General features: G+C 43.4%; 1 protein-coding gene across 5 annotated transcripts in view; it reads left to right on the top strand.

Moving 5' to 3' along the window:
* Window positions 1–11,173: 11,173 nt before the first annotated feature.
* DICER1 (dicer 1, ribonuclease III) overlaps window positions 11,174–20,071 on the top strand; it is a gene marked incomplete at its 3' end in the record, with an annotated part of 97,708 nt that continues 88,810 nt past the window's right edge. For all 5 annotated transcript variants that reach the window (XM_084629953.1, XM_084629951.1, XM_084629952.1 and 2 more), the window contains exon 1: window positions 11,174–11,334. The remainder of the gene's footprint in view (window positions 11,335–20,071) is intronic.

The following is a 20,071-nucleotide window of genomic DNA, read 5'->3' as shown; positions in this document are numbered from 1 at the left end:
AATCTTTCACTTTGCAGAGTAATAATTCTTATATACCTCTCATGGTCTAAGAATCTTAAGTGTATTACAATTGCTAGTTAATAAAATTCCCCTAATACCTCCAGGACATATATATTTTTATACTTGTGTTACAGATGGCTAAAATGAGGCAAGAGAGGTTAAATGACTTGCCCAAGGTTGTACCAAGAATCAGTGACAGAGCTGGAAGTAGACTCCCAGGGCCCAATCCTCAGATGGCATAAATACCAGAGCTCCATTGACTGACAGTTTATATCAGTTGAGGATCTGGCCCCCAAAGTTCTGGCCACCAGTTTTCTGGTTTTAATCACTGGAGAATAAAACCTTTCCCTTATATACCATGTACCAAAGTTAACTGCATTTCCCTTGAAACTGACATATTTTTGTAAGTGTTCCCATGTAAATCAGATCTCTTCGTTAATAAATGTTATAGACTTGGAAGGAGGGGAATGGGCATAGTGATGATTTGTATTGTTATTAGTTGTGATCCAAGTCACTTCCCAAAGCTGTCAGCATAAACATTTTTGCTCTAGTTTCTTTATCTCAAGAGATGTTTTCATTTCAGGTTAAAACCATTGCTCTGATTAATCATCAAAAACTATACAGCTCTCATGAAAAAATTTCTTCCTAAGAATAATTGTGTACTTACATTTCCTTTGCCAGTATTGTACTGTAGGACAGTCAATGACACAAATAAATATTATATTTGATATGCAAAAGCAGGAGTGTCTAGATCGCTATTGTTTGTGTTTTCTTTCCTGACAAAATGAACAAGCAAGTTTCAGATCAACAAATACCGAAAAGTCTATAGCAGCAATGAGTACGCTTTGGTTACCAGAGATACAGATTAATTCAATAATAAGATTTTTTTTTCGTGTTTAAGTCATTGGTGCAAGAGTCATTAATACCCAAATACCATTTTATAGCACATACACAATTTTGATAAAAATGGCAACGTGGGGTTCCAGATTTGTTTCTTGCTCTGTTGAGTCAAAATGATGCGTTTTATAACTGCCAGCCTGTGAGCGTAACCAGGGATCTGTAAAGTCAAGCTGGGCTCTTTCCTTTTGAAATCATCACAAGTAAAGATGCTGAATGTCAAGTTATAACCTCTGTTTCTCTTGGGCAAACCCATTGCTTAACAGGTGTAAAAAGCAGCAAAAGTGTATTTTAGTCACTCAGAACAAAATTTATTGATTCTGAATAGACACATGGAGCAGATGTGTTGATTCAGGGTGTACTGTTTTGAAAGGCAGGATCATAATTTAAAGAAGTTGTAGTGAAGCTGAGTGGCCTCCCTCCGAGTGGGAGAGCGAGGGACCTTTACTCGCTCCTTGGAGGGCAGAGCCTAGATTGCCCCGCCCCCCTCACCAGAAGTACTAGGGCATGGCCGGAAGTATAAAAGGCCTGCCCTGCTGCACAGTTGGGGGAGCACCTGTGGAGGAGAAGGACGCTCTGCCTGTTCTCCCATGTCCCTGAGAGGAACCTGTGCCTGGCTGTTCCTGATTCCCAGACGCTGACGAGGATTGGCCCAGAGTACCTGCTGCTGTATATCCCGAGGAGCTGGAAGAGGCCTGGAGGCCGCAGGTGCCAAATCCCGGGGAGGCAGGAAGTGGCCCGGCTGCAGAACCAGGTATGGCGCCATCGGCGTGTTGCAGCTGGATCCCCGCCTACGCAGAGGCAGCCAATCTTGTCCCTGCCAGGGCCCTGGGCTGGGACGCAGTGGAGTAGGGTGGGCCCGTGTACCCCTGCCAACCCACCCCAGGGTGGCTGACCCCCCTACACTGTGCAAAGAGACTATAGCTCTGAAGAGGAGCTTCCCTTACCAGTCACCCTTAGGGACTGTTTGTTTGCTGGCTGCCTGAACTCTGCCCAGGCCAAAGCCAGCCCTGAAAGACTGTTTTGCCTGCTAGTCCCTGAGCCTACTTAAGCACAGGCCCCAGCTCACCTGTAGACTGTTTTGTTCGCTGGCTGTGTGAGCCCCGCCCAGGCCAAAGCCAGCCCTGAGAGACTGTGTTCAAGGGCTGACTACTTGAGCTACCCAACCCCAGGCTAAAGCCTGATAGTGACTATTAATCACCCAGCCCTACTGTGGGCTCTCTGCTGTCTTGCAGACTCTGGTCCTGGCCAGACAGGGCCAGCCTGAGTGGCCTTCCTCTGAGCGGGAGCGCGAGGGACCTTTACAGAAGTATAAAAAAAGCCAAAGAAATTAGGAATATACATATTTCACTAGCACTTCAGATGCTATAGCTGAATGCCCCCTAGATCCTTGGGGTCAGGCAGCTAGCCTGAGCTGCAGCCCATCATCACTGTGGCCACACTACTATTTTTAGTACACTAGGTTGAGTGGGGCTAATATATGTCTGTCACCCATGCTGGGAAGCACTCTTTCAGCTGCTTTGTAGACATACCCCCTATGGCATGACTGGCTCTGCCTCCTTCCTGGTCATCTGCTGATCTACCCAGCTTCCAACACCTTTCAGGCTGAGGTGACTTAGCCTTCTAGCTAGGTCACAAACCTTTCCTGGGTCCCCAAAGTGCAACATACACACACAGAAACACATTCCTCCCCCTTCCTGCGCTCAGTCCTCAGAAGAATCTTCAGCCCTCCAGGGCTCTGCAGCACACCAAGAAACAAACGCCTCTGCCCTGCCTCACCTCATGCAAGCCTAAGTTGGTCACTGGCAGCTAAACAAGGCAATTGTCCTGGGCCAGGCCTAACTTCTCTCAGGGATGCTCTTATAGACAGCATTTTCCTCAATTTCTGGCCCCTGCCAGCCTTCTCTCCTGCAGTGAGAGTCTGCTCTCCCTCCTTGCTAGCTGCCAATAGATCTGGGCTCTCACCTTTTAGCTTCTCCCTTGAAGCCTGGCACCTGGTTCCAGGTGTCATGGGGGTGACTGGGCTGCTAGCAGCCCATTAAACTGTTCCGGACTCATGTGGGGTTTGAACACCATGTCATTGAAGCATTAGTCCTCATTTACAGATGGGTAGCATGAGGCACAGACCACAAAAGCCCAGGGCTAATAAGATCTGCAAAGGAGCCTTAAGGAGTTAGATGACCAAATCTAACTGAAACTCCCCTAGGCTCCTTTGAAAGTCCCAGTCTAGGTTTTTAGAATGGACTCTGTTTGGGTATTGTTTTGCCCTGTATTTGTATTTTTGCATCAATGGTAAATTTGAGGTGCAAATATCGGTACATAGTCGTAAGGATTTGTGCTTGTCATTTATTGCAGCTGCAGACATGCTAGTAGAAAGTCATGAATTAGAAAATGGCAGCCAGGTTGCAGTCCAGCTGAAAATAAGATCTTCGTGACTTGACCAAAGAGTCACAGCAAGTCCAATGGCAGAACTGAGAATAGAATCGAAGTCTGCTGCTGTCCAGTAATTTGGTTCAAGCATGCGACCATACTCCCTCCCAGATAATTGTTAGTTTATATCAAAGCATGTCAGTGAAACTGTATGTAGTGTGTGTAGTAAAGTAACAAGACAACATTGTAGCTGGTCTCAACAGCAGAGAACAATAGAGGTCACCATTGACGTATAGTAAGAAATCACTTCAGGATCCATTTTAGAACACTGAGCAGATGCACAGAGCCAAAAAGCACGACCTATTTTCTCCTGGCATGATTTCAAAATTCAATAGCATGAACAAAGCCAAGTACTGGAACAGACTCAGTAAAATAATTTGCAATTTTGAGTATTCTAGCACAAATATGAGAGATTTTTTCCCCAGACAGAATAAAAACAAAACACAACTAAACAACAGTATGAATTTTGAAATGGAAAAAAAGAAATTTCTCTTTGCCTTACAAACTCTGTCACACAGAATAAGACATCAACACTTCTAATAGCCAGGACATGGCAAAAGCCATAATTTAGTGTCCTACCATTTTTTTGTTAGAGATTTTAATTAGTTGGCAATGCCTATTTCTCTTGCTCAATCCAATCAACCTGTTTTAATAATAATAGTGATAATAACAGCAATAATAAATAACAAAAACAAGTTACAGGATGTCCATGAAGTTGAAATGCCCTGCATGCTGTACTTGTTTAGCGTTCTGTATTGCACAGGCTACATTACATAGCCTGGTGTGAAAATCTTTGCAAGAAATTTGTGAAGAAATTATCTGAATTTACAGTCTGGGGATAAACATTACTTACGAAAGCAGATGACCTAAAATAATCAGTGTTTGCAAAACAAAAAAACAATCAGAATGATAAAAGAGGATAAAATACAGCACAAGTGTGATCCTTACTGAATCATTACATCAAATGTTCCTGTGGCTGATGGAGGGAGAAGAGGTGTGGAAATGAAGGTAATTGCCCACAATTCTTTCTCTGAGTCCTTGGCTCAGACCTTCAAAGTTATTTAGGTGCTGAACTCCCAGTGAAATCAATGAGCGTTAGGTGCCTAAATACCCTTGAGCATCTGGTCCCTTGTGCTTATTTTCCATGAATAAGCTTTCAGTTTAGAACTGTAATTCTCCCAACTTGCCCTTTAGTTGAACTTCCCCTAATCAGAAACAAATTGTTTCTTAATGGTGGCCTGCAAAGGATTTTTAAGGGCTGTTTTTTTTCTGCTACATTTTACTTCAGAAATTATTAAGAGTGCGAATTTCTGCCAGTGCTCCAGCCATAAGTGGAGAAATAGACCCATGCGTTGTGACAACTCCCACTGCATAGTACCGAACAGCTGTTCTTCTTTCCTAGGTTCTGTCAGAGGATATATTTCAGAGTAGCAGCCATGTTAGTCTGTATTCGCAAAAAGAAAAGGAGTACTTGTGGCACCTTAGAGACTAACCAGTTTTATTTGAGCATAAGCTTTCGTGAGCTACAGCTCACTTCATCGGATCCGATGTGAGCTGTAGCTCACGAAAGCTTATGCTCAAATAAATTGGTTAGTCTCTAAGGTACAACAAGCACTCCTTTTCTTTCAGAGGATATAATTATTCTTCTAACCATGAGAAGCAGAAGGATGCCCCTTGTATGCACTAAAAATACCTAGTCATTTTATTGTGTTTAATAATGGGGACAGTGTGCTCAATGTCAGTCAGGGGTTCACCCATGTGACACACGTGATGAAATATTTTGCACCTCTATAGCACATTTCATGTCAGGTTCTCATAGCTCTTTATATATATTAAATAAGCCTCAAAATGCCCTAGTTGGGCAGTAGAAAGCCCTCCACCAGGGCCACCTACTTGGCCAAATGGAAGCGATTCACCTGCTGGATGGCAAATAAGGGGGTTTGTCCTGAGCGAGCCGCATTGCAGATCATTCTAGACTACCTCCTGCACCTCAAGCATCAGGGCTTGTCGCTATCATCTATCAAGGTCCATGTAATGGCCATCTCGGCCTTCCACCCACTGCTTGAAGACGGGTTGGTTTTCTCTCAGGATATCACAGCCAGATTCCTCAAGGGCCTGGAGCACCTCTACTCGCACATGAGGGATTCTGTTCCTCCATGGGACTTGAATCTGGTGCTGTCACGGCTCACAGGCCCCCTCTTCAAGCCTTTGGCTTCCTGCTCTCTCCTTCTCCTCTCCTAGAAGGTCGCATTTCTGGTCACGGTCACGTTGGCACACCGGGTATCTGAGATCTGGGCGCTCACCTTATATGGTCTTCTACAAGGACAAGGTCCAGCTCAGACCATACCTGGCCTTCCTTCCTAAGGTGGTCTCTCAGTTTCATTCAAGCCAAGACATTTACTTACTGGTCTTTCCAAAGCTGCGAAAGTCGGAGGAGGAGGAGTACAGACTACATGCCCTGGATGTCAGGAGGGCTCTGGCCTTCTACATTGAAAGGACCAAGCCATTCTGCAAGTCAATGCAATTATTCGTTGCTGCGGCCAACAGGATGAAAAGTCAACCTGTTTCCACTCAGAGGATTTCCTCCTGGATCACTGCCTGTATTCGCTTTTGCTATGATCAAGCAAAGGTGCCACCCCTAGCGATTGTCACCGCCCACTCTACCAGGGCGCAGGACCCTTTGGCAGCCTTTTTGGCCCAAGTGCCTATCCAGTTCCACATCTGTAGGGTGGCCACCTAGTCATCGGTCCATACCTTCACGTCCCACTATGCACTTCCCCAGCAGGCTTGGGACGATGCTGGCTTCGATAGAGCAGTACAGCAAGCCGCCAAGCAGTGAACTCTGACTCCACCTCCATAGATACTGCTTGTGAGTCACCTAGAATGAAATCGACATGAGCAAGCACTCGAAGAAAAAAATGGTTACTTACCTTTCGTAACTGTTGTTCTTTGAGATGTTACTCATGTCCATTCCATTACCCGCCCGCCTGCCCCTCTGTCAGAGTTGTTGGCAAGAAGGAACTGAAAGGGCACAGGGATGTCAGCACCTGATATACCTCAGCATGAGCGTGGCACTCTAGAGGGTGCCACAGCTGGCCTAATGGATACTGCTATGGCAAAAATCTCTGACAACTCTGCACATAGGCGTGCACACACGTAGAATGGAATTGAGATGAGCAACGCATCTCGAAGAACAACAGTTACGAAAGGTAGGTAACCGTTTTTTCCTATTTCTTTGGATAGTGCGTAGCGCAATGAAGCCTCTATCCTGATTGTGGCCTATAGATGCTACTGTAGTATGTTGTTAATTTGAACCCATCAAGTTCTATGTATTGTTAACTTAAGAATACCTGTGTTGTTACAGTGGAGCACCCATAGGGGCACACATCTCAAAGAACCTCAGTTACTGCACAAGGGTGAGTAACCTTCCCTTTCTTTCCCTCCCCAACTTTCTCCTCCTGTTTGTCACACTCACTTGCTGTGTCTGGTCTTAAATCAAATTGTAAGCACTTTGAAGCAGGGACATATCATCTAGTGTGTTTGCACAGTGCCTAGCACCATAGGCCTGATCCTGATTGTGGCCTTCATCTTAAGTGGGACCTTTGAGTGTGACAACAGTACAAATTATTATAATTATTCTGAATCTTTCCCATGTCGTTGAATGTCACATCGGGCACAAACAAGACTCAGTCATTTCTGTCTATCCTAGACTGCTCTTTGCATGTCCTTTGTGTTGTTAAGTCCCATATGTTTTCCCTCTCTGAGTATGTTGAAAGGAGGGATTCTTTTGGTCAGAGCCTTCTGCATTATTGTCCAGCTGCCCAAAGGCATGCCAGCTGTGGCAGTTGCTCTGGATTCATTCTTTACATATCTCAAATATTTTCATTTTCTTTTCTGGATAACTTTTAGAGATAAGGGGTTGTTGAACTCTTTGAAGAATCTCAGCATTTGTCACAAATTAATTCCATGTAATAGTTTTCTAAGGCATTTGCTTTCAAAGGCATTTAGACATCCATCTGTACCTTTGGTGGATTTCCAGCTTTCATATCCATGTGAGTTCGAAATAACATTTGAGTTGAAGATTTGGCCTTTAAGTTGTAGATTTTTGATGACCAAAACTTATGTAAACCTTGCCAGTTTGTGACATGATATCCTTCTGGACATCCTGTTACTGCCAAGATATGCAAATTAATAATATTAATAATGAATACAATTGATATTGCCCCATTCCTGCAGAGAGAAAAATAATATTTTTTGGCTATAGCTTGTTGAACCTCCTGAATTTTACATTGCAAAGATATATTCAGAGGACACAATATACAGCAGCATGCACATTATGCCACTGAAAGTGAATTACAGTAGATGAGAAGTGAATTAAGGAATGAATAATTATTTCAGTGGACCCAGGGTTAAGGTAAGAATGAACTCTGGCAATGCTCAGGATGTGGGGAAGGTGCAAATTTACAAATCAGCTGGCAGAAGTAGAATGATTGAGGTCAGTGATACCTGTAAGATTTCTGACTTTAGTAGAGTTCCTGAGATACAAAATTTAGTGCATGCAAGAGCTGGCAAGTCTGTAAAATACCTCACACCGGGCTTGTAGGAAAATTTTGCTGCTAGCATCTACGATGGAAATTGGACCAGAAAGAAGGACTTGTAATGGGGTGAGATCTATCAGCTGTTCCCAACTGACACAGTATATCCTGGTTCCAACAATCCACCCTGTTTCCTGCCTATCCGCCCCAGTGTGTGCATGGGAGGGAAGGGGGTAATGGCATGGAACCTCAGGCTTCCAAAATTCTTTCTACCTCTAGTTCCATTTACTGGGCCACCAACTGCCATGGAATCTTTGGGTTCCAGTATTCCACCCTGTCTGTTGAAGGATGATGCTTGCTATTGGAATGGCAGTACAGGTGAAAAGCACATGGCCCCATGTATGCACTGCATTACACATGCAGTTTGTCTGCACTCACCACCCCCAGCGGTGAGAGTACAGCTGTGATGAAGGCCAACTCTTCAGGCTCCAACTGTGTTGCACATACAATGGACCATCCCAAAGTTGCGATTCTTCAATTGGATGCTGCTGCACAGCAGCAACTCATGCAGCTCACCAAGACTACAAGAGGCCGTAGGAAGGGGGCCGCTGTTATCCAAATGCTGACCAAGCCCAGGTAAATCTTTTCTGGGACTATCGCTAGGACAGGGGTCATCAATAGGGGGCCTATGGGCCAGGAGATGCTTTTGAACAGAACTCAATCTTTTTACTTTCTTATTATTTTCTCCGGAGTCTGGACCTTGACCAAGAAATTTAGATCTTGACAAAAAAAAAAATCGACTACCCCTGCACTAGGACACAATTGTGTCAGTGTGATGACCTCCCCCACCAGAAGTGCTGGAACTAGAGGTGTGGGGGGTGCTGCAGCACCCCCTGGCTTGAAGTGGTTTCCACCACATACAGGATTTACAGTTTGGTTCAGTGGCTCTCTGCATCCCCATTATACAGGGGTGAAAGTAACTTAAAGGACTTACCGGAGTGCCCTAAGGGTTGCTCCTAGGGCTGGTTTTGTTCAATATCTTCATTAACGATCTGGAGGATGGCATGGATTGCACCCTCAGGAGGTTTGCGGATGATACTAAACTGGGAGGAGTGGTAAATATGCTGGAAGGTAGGGATAGGATACAGATGGACCGAGACAAATTAGAGGATTGGGCCAAAAGAAATCTGATGAGGTTCAACAAGGACAAGTGCAGAGTCCTGCACTTAGGACGGAAGAATCCCATGCACTGCTACAGACTAAGGCCCGAGCAGCTAGGCAGCAGTTCTGCAGAAAAGGACCTAGGGGTTACAGTGGATGAGAAGCGGGATATGAGTCAACAGTGTGCCCTTGTTGCCAAGAAGGCTAATGGCATTTGGGGCTGTATAAGTAGGGGCATTGCCAGCAGATCGAGGGAATGTGATCATTCCCCTCTATTCGGCATTGGTGAAGCCTCATCTGGAGTACTGTGTCCAGTTTTGGGCCCCACACTACAGGAAGAAAAGGAGTACTTGTGGCACCTTAGAGACTAACCAATTTATTTGAGCATAAGCTTTCGTGAGCTACACTCAAGCTATGCTCAGATAAATTGGTTAGTCTCTAAGATGCCACAAGTACTCCTTTTCTTTTTGCGGATACAGACTAACACAGCTGTTACTCTGAAACACTACAGGAAGGATGTGGAAAAATTGAAAAGCATCCAGAGAAGGGCAACAAAACTGATTGGGGGGCAGGAGCACGATTTATGAGGAGAGGGTGAGGAAACTGGGATTATTTAGTCTGCGGAAGAGAAGAATGAGAGGGGATTTGATAGCTGCTTTCAACTACCTAAAAGGGGGTTCCAGAGAGGATGGATCTAGACTGTTCTCAGTGGTATCAGATGACAGAACAAGGAGTAAGGGTCTCAAGTTGCAGTGGGGGAGCTTTAGGTTGGATATTAGGAAAAACTTTTTCACTAGGAGGGTGGTGAAGCACTGGAATGCGTTCCCTAAGGAGGCGGTGGAATCTCCTTCCTTGAGGTTTCTAAGGTCAGGCTTAATAAAAGAAAAGGAGTACTTGTGGCACCTTAGAGACTAACCAATTTATTAGAGCATAAGCTTTCGTGAGCTACAGCTCACTTCCTCAGATGCATATCGTGGAAACTGCAGCAGACTTTATATATACACAGAGAATATGAAACAATACCTCCTCCCACCCCACTGTCCTGCTGGTAATAGCTTATCTAAAGTGATCATCAGGTGGGCCATTTCCAGCACAAATCCAGGTTTTCTCACCCTCCACCCCCCACACAAATTCACTCTCCTGCTGGTGATAGCCCATCCAAAGTGACAACTCTTTACACAATGTGCATGACAATCAACTTGGGCTATTTCCTGCACAAATCCAGGTTTTCTCACATCCCCCCCACCCCCATACACACACAAACTCACTCTCCTGCTGGTAATAGCTCATCCAAACTGACCACTCTTCAAGTTTAAATCCAAGTTAAACCAGAACATCTGGGGGGGGGGGTAGGAAAAAACAAGAGGAAACAGGCTACCTTGCATAATGACTTAGCCACTCCCAGTCTCTATTTAAGCCTAAATTAATAGTATCCAATTTGCAAATGAATTCCAATTCAGCAGTTTCTCGCTGGAGTCTGGATTTGAAGTTTTTTTGTTTTAAGATAGCGACCTTCATGTCTGTGATTGCGTGACCAGAGAGATTGAAGTCTGGGATGATTTACTTGGGGACTGGCCCTGCTTTGAGCAGTGGGTAGGACTAGATGACCTCCTGAGGTTCCTGTTAACCCTGATATTTTATGATTCTAATCTTTAATTAAAAATTAATCTTTCAATTCTTGAAGACTCCAGGACAATCCTGGAGGCTTGGCAATTCTAGTGGGAGGGGGCAGCTATGCGAGGTAAGCACCCCGACCGCTTATGCAGGGAGATGGAGGAGGCATCTGCGCGTTCTACCCCCCCACCCCCCGTGCAGGGAGAGGGCATCTGCGTGTGCTGCCATCTCGCGCCACGCAGAGTTCAGCAGGGAATTGACTGTGTGAGAAGGAACACACGTGAGTCCGCGGAAGACTCCAGTCGGCCTAAGCGTTTGCTGTCTCCTGTCACCTAATTGGTCTTCCTCTCAACCTTTGACCTCTCACCCCCATTTTTAGTCCAATCGCCTCACTGCTCTCATGGGCTGGGGAGGTGGAGGGTGTGAGCTATGGGGGGTGGAATTCTCAGAGCACGAGTACGCTGCCTGCGTTGGGCGGGCCTATTGTTGTGGGCGGAGAGCTCGGGCGGTGCTCTATTTGCGTAGGACCAGCCTCGCAGGGGGAAGGGAGGGCAGGAGGCTGTCCCGGGCCCAGGTGAATGGAGGAACCTGACAGCTGGGGGGAGTGAGGCGGCGGCGGCGGGGAAATGGCGGCGGGAGCAGCACAATGAGACGCGGCCTGTAGTCTGGAAGCTCTGGGCTGGGTCCAGTCCGGCAGGTAGGAGGCGGCGGCTCTGGCATGTGCCCTCGCCGAAGGCTTCATGGCGGGCTCGGGGACCCAACGCCGGGGATGGGCAGCTTCTGCCGGGCGAGTGGTCACCGCCCGCTCCGAGCATGTGCGCGGCTCAGCCCCCTTCCCCAGCCCTTGGCGCCCGGCTGAGCCTCCCTTCTCTCCCGCTGGCTGCAAGGCATGTCCACCTGCCGGAGCCGCGCAGGGCCCCCGGCGCAGCCACCCCCCGGGCTCTGCCTACCGCGGGCCCCGCCACTCCCCTTGCCGCTGTGGCCCCGGCTCGGTGGAGCCCAGGGCGAAGGGTCTCCCAGTCCTTCTCGCTGGCTTTGTCTTCTCTCGCCCCAAGGCCAGCAGCGCTTGGGGCCTGCTGAGGCGTGTGCGCTAGGCTCCTGGGCCCCGTCCCGGACACCGCTGCCCCTTCAGACGACAGGCCTGTGGCACCCGGGAGCTGCTTCCTCACGCCTACTCATGGACCATCTGCTAAAGGGGCCCTTGTTCTGGGTATGAGTTGCGGGCGGAGGAGAGGAGTTCTAACTTAAAGCTCCCCTGGAGTAATATTTTAAGGTTTTTTATTATCCCTCTCTTTCTTCACCATCTCCCCCAGTTGAAACGAGGGGCGTCCTGCATTCTGCAAATATACAGTGATAAAATTAAAAGGTCCTTTTCCAAAACTTGTATGCAAAATATTACAAAGTCTAAGTAGTGCCATTAAAGCATTTAGCTATTCTAGTGCCACATGCTATAGAAAGCTCTACAATAGAAAAAAATAAAAAAAGTGGGTCATGTATTGATATAACCTGAAACAAACTTGGACACTTGTGTATTTGTTTTCTTCCAGAGGTAACAGGCATTCTTTGATAGAAAATATCTTATTGATTAGGTTAACTTTGATCACTAAAAACTTACTTAGAAGATCTTTTGCGCTTAATATTATCAGTTGTGGGTGTTCATTTTTTTTTTTTTTAAACATCAATTGACTGTTTAAGCCCAGGGAGGATGCATTCCACTAGTGGGTGAGAGATATTCTGCCAATTTAGTTTACAAATCTAGACACATCTTTTCCCTCCCCTCCGCCCACCCCACAAAAGTGAAAAAAACTTGACCTATATCTTTAGTCAACTAGTCAGTATATGTTTAGTAATGCTCATCCTCCATCTCTTGAACTGTTGTCCGGTGTCTTGTCTTTCTGCTTTAGATTGTAAATTCATTGGGACAATGAACATGTCTTTTATATTTGTGAAGTGCTATGTACAGAAGCAGAGTTACATACATATTTTTAATAACTGGTCTTTTTTGGTGGTTTGATATATGGGGATTGATTATATCTTAAAATACTTTTCTAAAGGGAGGGACCTTCTACACTGGATCACAGCTTGTGGGGTCACAATCTGTAGTACTTAATAAAAATATGAAAATGCTCCTATTTAGGCCTAAGCAGCTCACCCAGTAAATAGTTGTGATTTTTCTCCTATTCCTTCACTTTTAATTCATAGAGATGATGGTGCTCAAAACTGCTAGATTGCACTACTGAAAGATTCCTCATTCAAATATTCTGTAGCCTAGGAAAAAGTCCAGTGACGATGCATTTCAGGCACTGAGTTCAAATTTTTGTATCCATATTTCTGCTCGCTTCATAACCTTTATTATTGAGCCAGGCCTTATAAGCTGCTCAAGAGGTCTGTAAAATATAATTTTTCCCATTTTACAGATAGCTAACTTGCAGTCATTTCTGGCAGAGCTGGGGGTAGAACACAGGCCTTACCAATTCATCTACACTGTCTTTCATTATGTGTTTATCAGATCACTGTTCCTATCTCTCATGCGAAATCAGGAATGTTTGTCTATTCTTTTTCTTAGTATAAGAACAATAGGGTACTGAGAGACACTGAGAGATGGAAAATTAAAACTGATAGATGGAAATACTTTTTCACACAATGTGCGATTAGCCTGTAGAGCTAACTGCATGATATGGTTGAGAGCAAGAGCTTAAGAGGATTTAAAAAAAAAAATTATACAGCTATATGGATAACTAGTTACTGTAAATATGAAGAGTATAGGCAAGAGTTTTGGGAGGGATATAAATGCTCATGTATAATCTAATCTCAATAGCTATCTATTGCAAGGTTGTTTTCTTGGTCTTTTTCTTTTTGTACCTTCATCTGAAGCATCTGGTACTGGCCACTGCTAGTGACAGAATACTAGAATAGATGGACCACTGGTCTGATCTAGTATGATGGTTCCTTTATTCCACTCCCAGAACCAGAGATTCATGATCTCCAAAATTCTGCTGCTATCTAGCAAATAGTGTGTGACCTACTGATAGCATGTCCCATCTCCTTCTGGTGCTTCGCTCATATAGAGCAAAGTCGCTCAACCTTTTCAGATTGCCACCACTTTTTTGAAGTCAAAAACATTCACAATCCTCTTACATAAAATAAGAGTAAAAAATGTAAGTGCATCAATTTTAACAAGCCTATTTAATTTTTGTTTTTCAAGAGGATGAAAGAGAACACTTGAACGGTAAGGATATGTGGGAGTGGGAAAATGAGATTTTCTTTGGTATAGATTGTAATAAAATTTCTAACGCTTTGTAACTACCCTAGGAGACACAACAAACTGGATGAGAAATGCTGACATAGAGGGAGAGTTACTACTTTAGCTCAAACAATAGAGGTTTGTGGTGGGAATCTGAAGGTCTAGTATTCAAACGGTGCTGATGGCCCATGTGGGGAGAGCCTTATAGGTTGCACATGATGATATTTCTAGTTTCAGTTTTCTGTTTAAAAGATAGTTAGTTTACACAATGTAAAACTGTTTTTTATTAATCATTTAAAGAGCAGCACACTAGAAAACTCAGGTATTCCACAGTTTGGTCAGTTGTCACAGATTTTCAGGTTTGAAGGGTTAGCAGTATGCCCAGGATCATCTCTTGCTGCTTTTGTTCTTTACTACATACTGCATCAGCTTACCCTTATGAAATCAGATCAATTTCAGTATGTCTACGCTACAGAATTATGTCCACTTAAGTTATGTCGACATACAGCCACTGCAGTAATTAAATCTTTTTTGCATGTCCACACTACACTCCTTGTTCTGGCAGTGCACATCCTTACCAGGAGTGCTTGCACTGATTTAACGGTCAGTGTGGGGCATAGTGGAATGGCTTATGAAAGGCTGCAACATTCGATGTAAGCACTGCAGTGTCTGTACTGATTCTGTATCGACCTAACTATGATGACCTAAGCACTACACCTCTCACAGAGGTGGAGTTATTAAGTTGGCATAGTGGGAAAGTTACATTGGCAGGAGCAACATTTTAGCGTAGATGCTTTCCGAGTTAGATCGACGTAAGCTGCTAAATTTCATATTGCTGATACTCTTGGGGTAGAGGAGCTGTAACATAAGCCTCAAGAAGATCGCTTTCATTGATGCACCTGCTTATGCGTAGGAACAGCAGCGACAACAAACTTGTCTTTTTGCTAGTGGGCAGGAAAGAGGCAGAAAAATAGTAATATCTCTTCTTAGGTTGTCTGCAACAATCTTGTTGTCTGAAGACTAGATTATGTGTTGCTTTCTTCCAGCTCATACTGACTCAGTGTGTCCTTGGCCAATTTACTTAACTTCTCTGCGCTTCATAATTGTTACCTCACAATATAGGGATAGAGGAGCATTGTTAAAAATGTGACCATAACATATTCTCGTGTGGTGTGTGGTTTTTTTTTTTTTCTTTCTGGGCTTGGGTTTATTTTGAGAAAACTATAACATTTGCTTAAGGGTTAACATCCTTAGTAATTGATAGCTATTTTAAAAACTAAGTTCAGAGCCATTATGGTTTAGTGGCTAGGCTGCGGACCTGGGACTATCCCTAGCTCTGTTACTGAACTGCTGTGACCTTGGGCAAGTTACTTAGCATCTGTGCACCTGTTTTTCCTTCTTTTCTTTGTATATCCTTTTGATTTATATTGTTAGCTCTTTGGAGCAGGGATTGTCTTTTCCTGTGATTGTATGTTGTCTAGATGATGATGCCTGTAGATATAAATGTAATATAAATTAGTAGTAAAACATGTTACCTGGGAATTTTCTTAGGCAACAGGCCCTTAAAAATGTTAGTTTGAAATTTGTGTATGACATGTAGTTAAAAGTATGATCACTAATAGAGGATGCTTGGTGTGGGTTTTTTTAATTTATGGGGATAGCAACAAGTGTGGTTAGGCCCTTTAGCTTTGTTTTGATTTGAGATTGTGTATCCATTGTGCTGGTCCACCACGCAGCCAGGTTGCACAGATGTAAGTTGATGAGTCTATAGCTGACCTCACTAGGTATCGTTGATTTTCTTTTTTTCCCTGTTAGAACAATTAAGAAAAAAAGTGTTTTACAGGTAGTTGAATTTGAGTTACCTTTTTAATAAGTAAACTTGAATAATAGGTCTGGCACAAATCTAATACATGAATCAGAAATGATGTGATCTTTGTGAAAAAGTCTTTGGAAAATATCCTTGATCAATAAGTAGAAGTCTATCTTTTAGTTGCTGTTTATGCAGTCTACTACCGTGTTGTCTGGATAATCTCCAAGATCTTAAAAACAGTGGCGCTATCTGAGTTGCGCACATGGATGCAAGAGAGAGATGCGAAGGTTCCCTACAGAGGATTTTTTTAAAAAGTGGCTTATACCATTTTTACTCCTTTATGAGGGCCTGAAAAGTTCTTTCTAAAAAGGAAAAAAAATAGAAGTATCTGGATTACTAAAATTGGTCTTGCCACTGTTGCTGGAGTACTTCTTGGTTGTCTCAGAGCAGGTGTATTGTGAGCTGTCTTGCACCTTAATTGAAGTGGCAGGGGTGTACAGTTTTTTGGCTAGGACTTCCTTTCTTCAGAATGTTCATTATTGATTGGAGCTAAACAGGTGTTAACAAAACCAAATTATTTTTAACAGGCTTTCTAAAAATTCCTTCCCTTCTCAGTTGCTCAGCTTTCACTTTCCTAATTCATATTGTATAATGTCATTCATTCTCCAGTCACCATAGGCTTCCAAATAGGGCAACCTGAATTTTCTGTTTAAGACAAAAATATCTTTCATATTTTATAAATTGTAGAGAAGCAAAAAAAGCACAATGAACTTTGCAGGCTACCTTCAAAGCGCTTAAATTTTAGTTGATGTAAATCCCCCTAATCCACTCCTCACAGGAGTAAGGCATCAAGGGCAATTCACCCTTTGAAAGTTAAAATTACGACTTGCTGTTAATATATCTTAAATTTGGATCAAATCAATTCACAAGGCTGGATCAAGGGTATTTTAAATCCTAGGATTATGTTTTGAATAGATAAATAGATCTTATTAGAATTGAAAGTAGTTGAAAAACCATCAGAAGATGCTCAGTATGGTGGAATTTCTCTTCAACAATGGTAACTAGAGCATTTAATCAGGAATTTTCCTACTGGGATCTTTTGAGGAAAAAGCTTGAGCTTTAACAGATGACAAAATTTTGGAGGAGCAGGTGGGGTGTTTTTTTGTTTTTTGTGTGTGTGTGGTATTTTTTTTTAAGATTATAGGCGCTCTAGGCCTGCACTTTACCTTGAAGTACTTGGTTGAAAGGAACTGGGAGAATGCCAAAAAGGTTTATGAGCTTCATGGGTTTTGGAAAGACGTGATCAAGTCTGAAGAGACAAGTAATTTTTTTTCTGTGCTTTCTTAACGTAGTTAGTGCTTTACTTGTATAGGGCCTGATACGTGAAACCTGTGTCTTGGCTAATAGTGAGTGCTCTGGCAAAACTTCAGTCTGTTCAGAGCTGCATTTTATATATGCAGAATGGAAGGGGAGTTCCAGTAAGGAAAGTCATGGTTTCAGCAATACTGTTTACAGACAGACAGCCTGATTGCCTTTATCTCAGTGAATAAGGGCCTACAAGGAATTACACTAAATGTTATCCGGTATGTTGTGACTGGGATGAGGAGCAGGTGTTCTTTTCTGGCAGGGTTTCAAGCAATATGCCTGTAACTTTTTTAAAAATGGAAGTTGATTGTCAAGAATATTTATAATTTCTAAAAATTTCGATCAGTCCATTCTATCCCTGGTGCTCACCACCACTGATCTTCTCTCCTACTAAACTCAATCACTTCTTTCCCTGAATAATCAATAAGGGGCTTGCTTCTGGAACTCTACGTTTATTGCTATTAGAGCAAGACCATTAACACAAGACTGCAGGAAAGAAGATAAGTTAGTGTGTGTTTCTCAGCAACAGTCAAAAGCCTGTTATCCAGATCTTTCACTCGTGCTAAATAATTTCATGTTCCATGATATATAAAATACTCTTTCCTTTATTCAGCTAATTCTATATCCCACACTCCTCCCTTTCTCTCACTTTCCATTTAGATACTTTGTTTTTTGTAACGAGAGATGCTTGATTAGGATCGCTGGTGCAGTCATCTTGAGCTGCTTATGTCACTAAAATTGGCTAAGTAAAGCCATGATTTGGACCAAAGTAAGTGTTCTGAAGACTTTCTGTCTAATATGACATCTGGGAAGAAGAAACTAGATTGAACAAACTTGTGTGTTTGGATATCTAATGAAAGATTTCAGTAGGTTCATAAGCACAGAGCTAGCTACTGTAAAATCTAATAACAAAGGTTAAATTTGGAAAGAAACTAAACTCCCGCATCTAAGCTTTTGCTTATTCAAAGCAAGTCTGGAAAGGAGTAGGAACAGAGCAGGGTGGATAAAAATCATGATTTAAAAAAAACATTTTAAAATGTACATGTTGCTAGTGTCTACTTTCCACTTCAAAGTCTTAAATTGTTAAAGTGGACATTTTGTACTTATTTCTCTAGTTTCCTAATTGTTAGTGTAATTTTAGATTTTACATACTACTTTTTTTCTAAGAAGTTTCTCATTTAACATGATCTATGGAAAGACTAAGATCTCATTAATATCCTGACCATGAGAACAACACAAAATTGATTAGCAAATAGCCTGCACTATATTTACCAGTAGCACCATCTTCTGATTCACTGAATTTCCATAAATCAAGAAAGCTGAACAGCTTCTACCAGGCTTTATCATTTGAAATTAATGGGATTTACGCTCCAAAGTCATTTAGGTGTTTTTGACAGTGTCAGCCTTAGGAGCCTAAGTATGGGCTTTAGAACCTAATTTTAGACTTCAGTGTTTGAAAATTTTTGCCTGTGTACAAAAAAGTTTACAGTAACTTTGTTAGTGTACTGAAAGTCTAAATAACTTTTCATTGTTAATGTTGCAGCAGTTTTGTTTTGAAATGGCAAAGATTTTATGTCACAAAGAAATTTTTAACAAAAATACAGGTTTAGTGCCTGATGCACATAGCATGCTTATCTTTAAGCATATGAGTAGTCCCATTGAAGTCAATGGCACTAGTCATGTGAGTTAAGCTATATACTTGCTTCTGGCCTGGTCTACACTACAAACTTAGGTTGACATAAGCCACATTAAATCTGTGTCTACACTACCGAGTCCTTTCTGCCAATCTAAGTGGCCTGTAAAGTCAACTTCTGTACTCTACCTCTGAGAGAGGCATATCAGTTGAGTCGACATAAGGATAGTGTAGACACTGTGTTGTGTAATTCGAAGGAATTGGCCTCCAGGAGGTGTCCCACAGTGCTCTGCTGTGACTGCTCTGGAGAGCACTTTCAACTCTACTGCACGCTAGCCAGGTACACAGGAAACAGTTGCTCCTGTTAAAGCCCTGGGAACTTTTGAATTTTCATTTCCTGTTTGATCAGCATGGAGAGCTCGCCAGCACAGCTGATCATGGAGACTCAAGGCTGCAGATGCGCTCCAGCATTGAGTACACAGGAGGTGGAGGATCTTATTGCTGTGTGGGGAGAAGAGTCTGTGCAGGCAGAGCGCTGATACAGAAGAAGAAATGCTGATATCTATGCCAAGATTGCATGGGGAGAAGGGCAACACCAGGGACATGCAGCAGTGCCATGTGAAAATAAAGGAGCTTCGGCAAGCATACCAAAAGACAAAGGAGGCAAACAGTCGTTCTGGTTCTGCCCCGCAGACATGCTGCTTTTATGAGGAGCTACATGCGATTCTCAGCGGTGACCCCTCCATTACCCGAGAGTGCTTTCAGGGGACTTTGAGCAACAACGAGGAGGACATTGTTGAGTAGTAGGAGGAGAAGTGTGAGGCAGGCAAGCAGAGGATTCATTCTCCCCAACAGCCAAGGACTGTTTTTAACTCTGGAGTATATCCCTTCACAGGACCAGTTGGCAGCAGAGTGTGATGCTGGGGAAGGCACTTCTTGTGAGTACACATTTCCAATCAAACTAGGGGTTACACACACTAATTTTTTGGTGGTTTAATCTGTACAAAAAAGTAGGTGTAATGGGTATCTGCAAAATTAAAATACAGTGCAGTTTGCTCAACTATAACAAAGATAACTTGTTAGACAAATGGTAATTGAGGGTATGTCTACACAGCAACTAGATCCCTGTGCCAACTGACTTGGGCTTCGCTGTGGGGCTGTTCCATTGTTGTCTAGACTTCTGGGCTAGGGCTGTAGCCTGAGCTCTGGGACCCTCTCACCTTGCAGGGTCCCAGAGACCAGGTTCCAGCACAAGCCCGGAAGTCTACCCAGAAACGAAACAGCCCAAGGCAAGGCCAGGCCAGGCTCCAGCCCAAGACTGGAAATGTACACAGAGATGGAACAGCCCCACAGGCCAAGCCTAAGTCAGCTGGCACAGGCCA

The sequence above is a fragment of the Lepidochelys olivacea genome, assembly GCF_965140295.1.
Source record: "Lepidochelys olivacea isolate rLepOli2 genome assembly, chromosome: 6".
Lineage (NCBI taxonomy): Eukaryota > Metazoa > Chordata > Testudines > Cheloniidae > Lepidochelys > Lepidochelys olivacea.
This window is presented reverse-complemented; position numbering and strand designations above follow the sequence as displayed.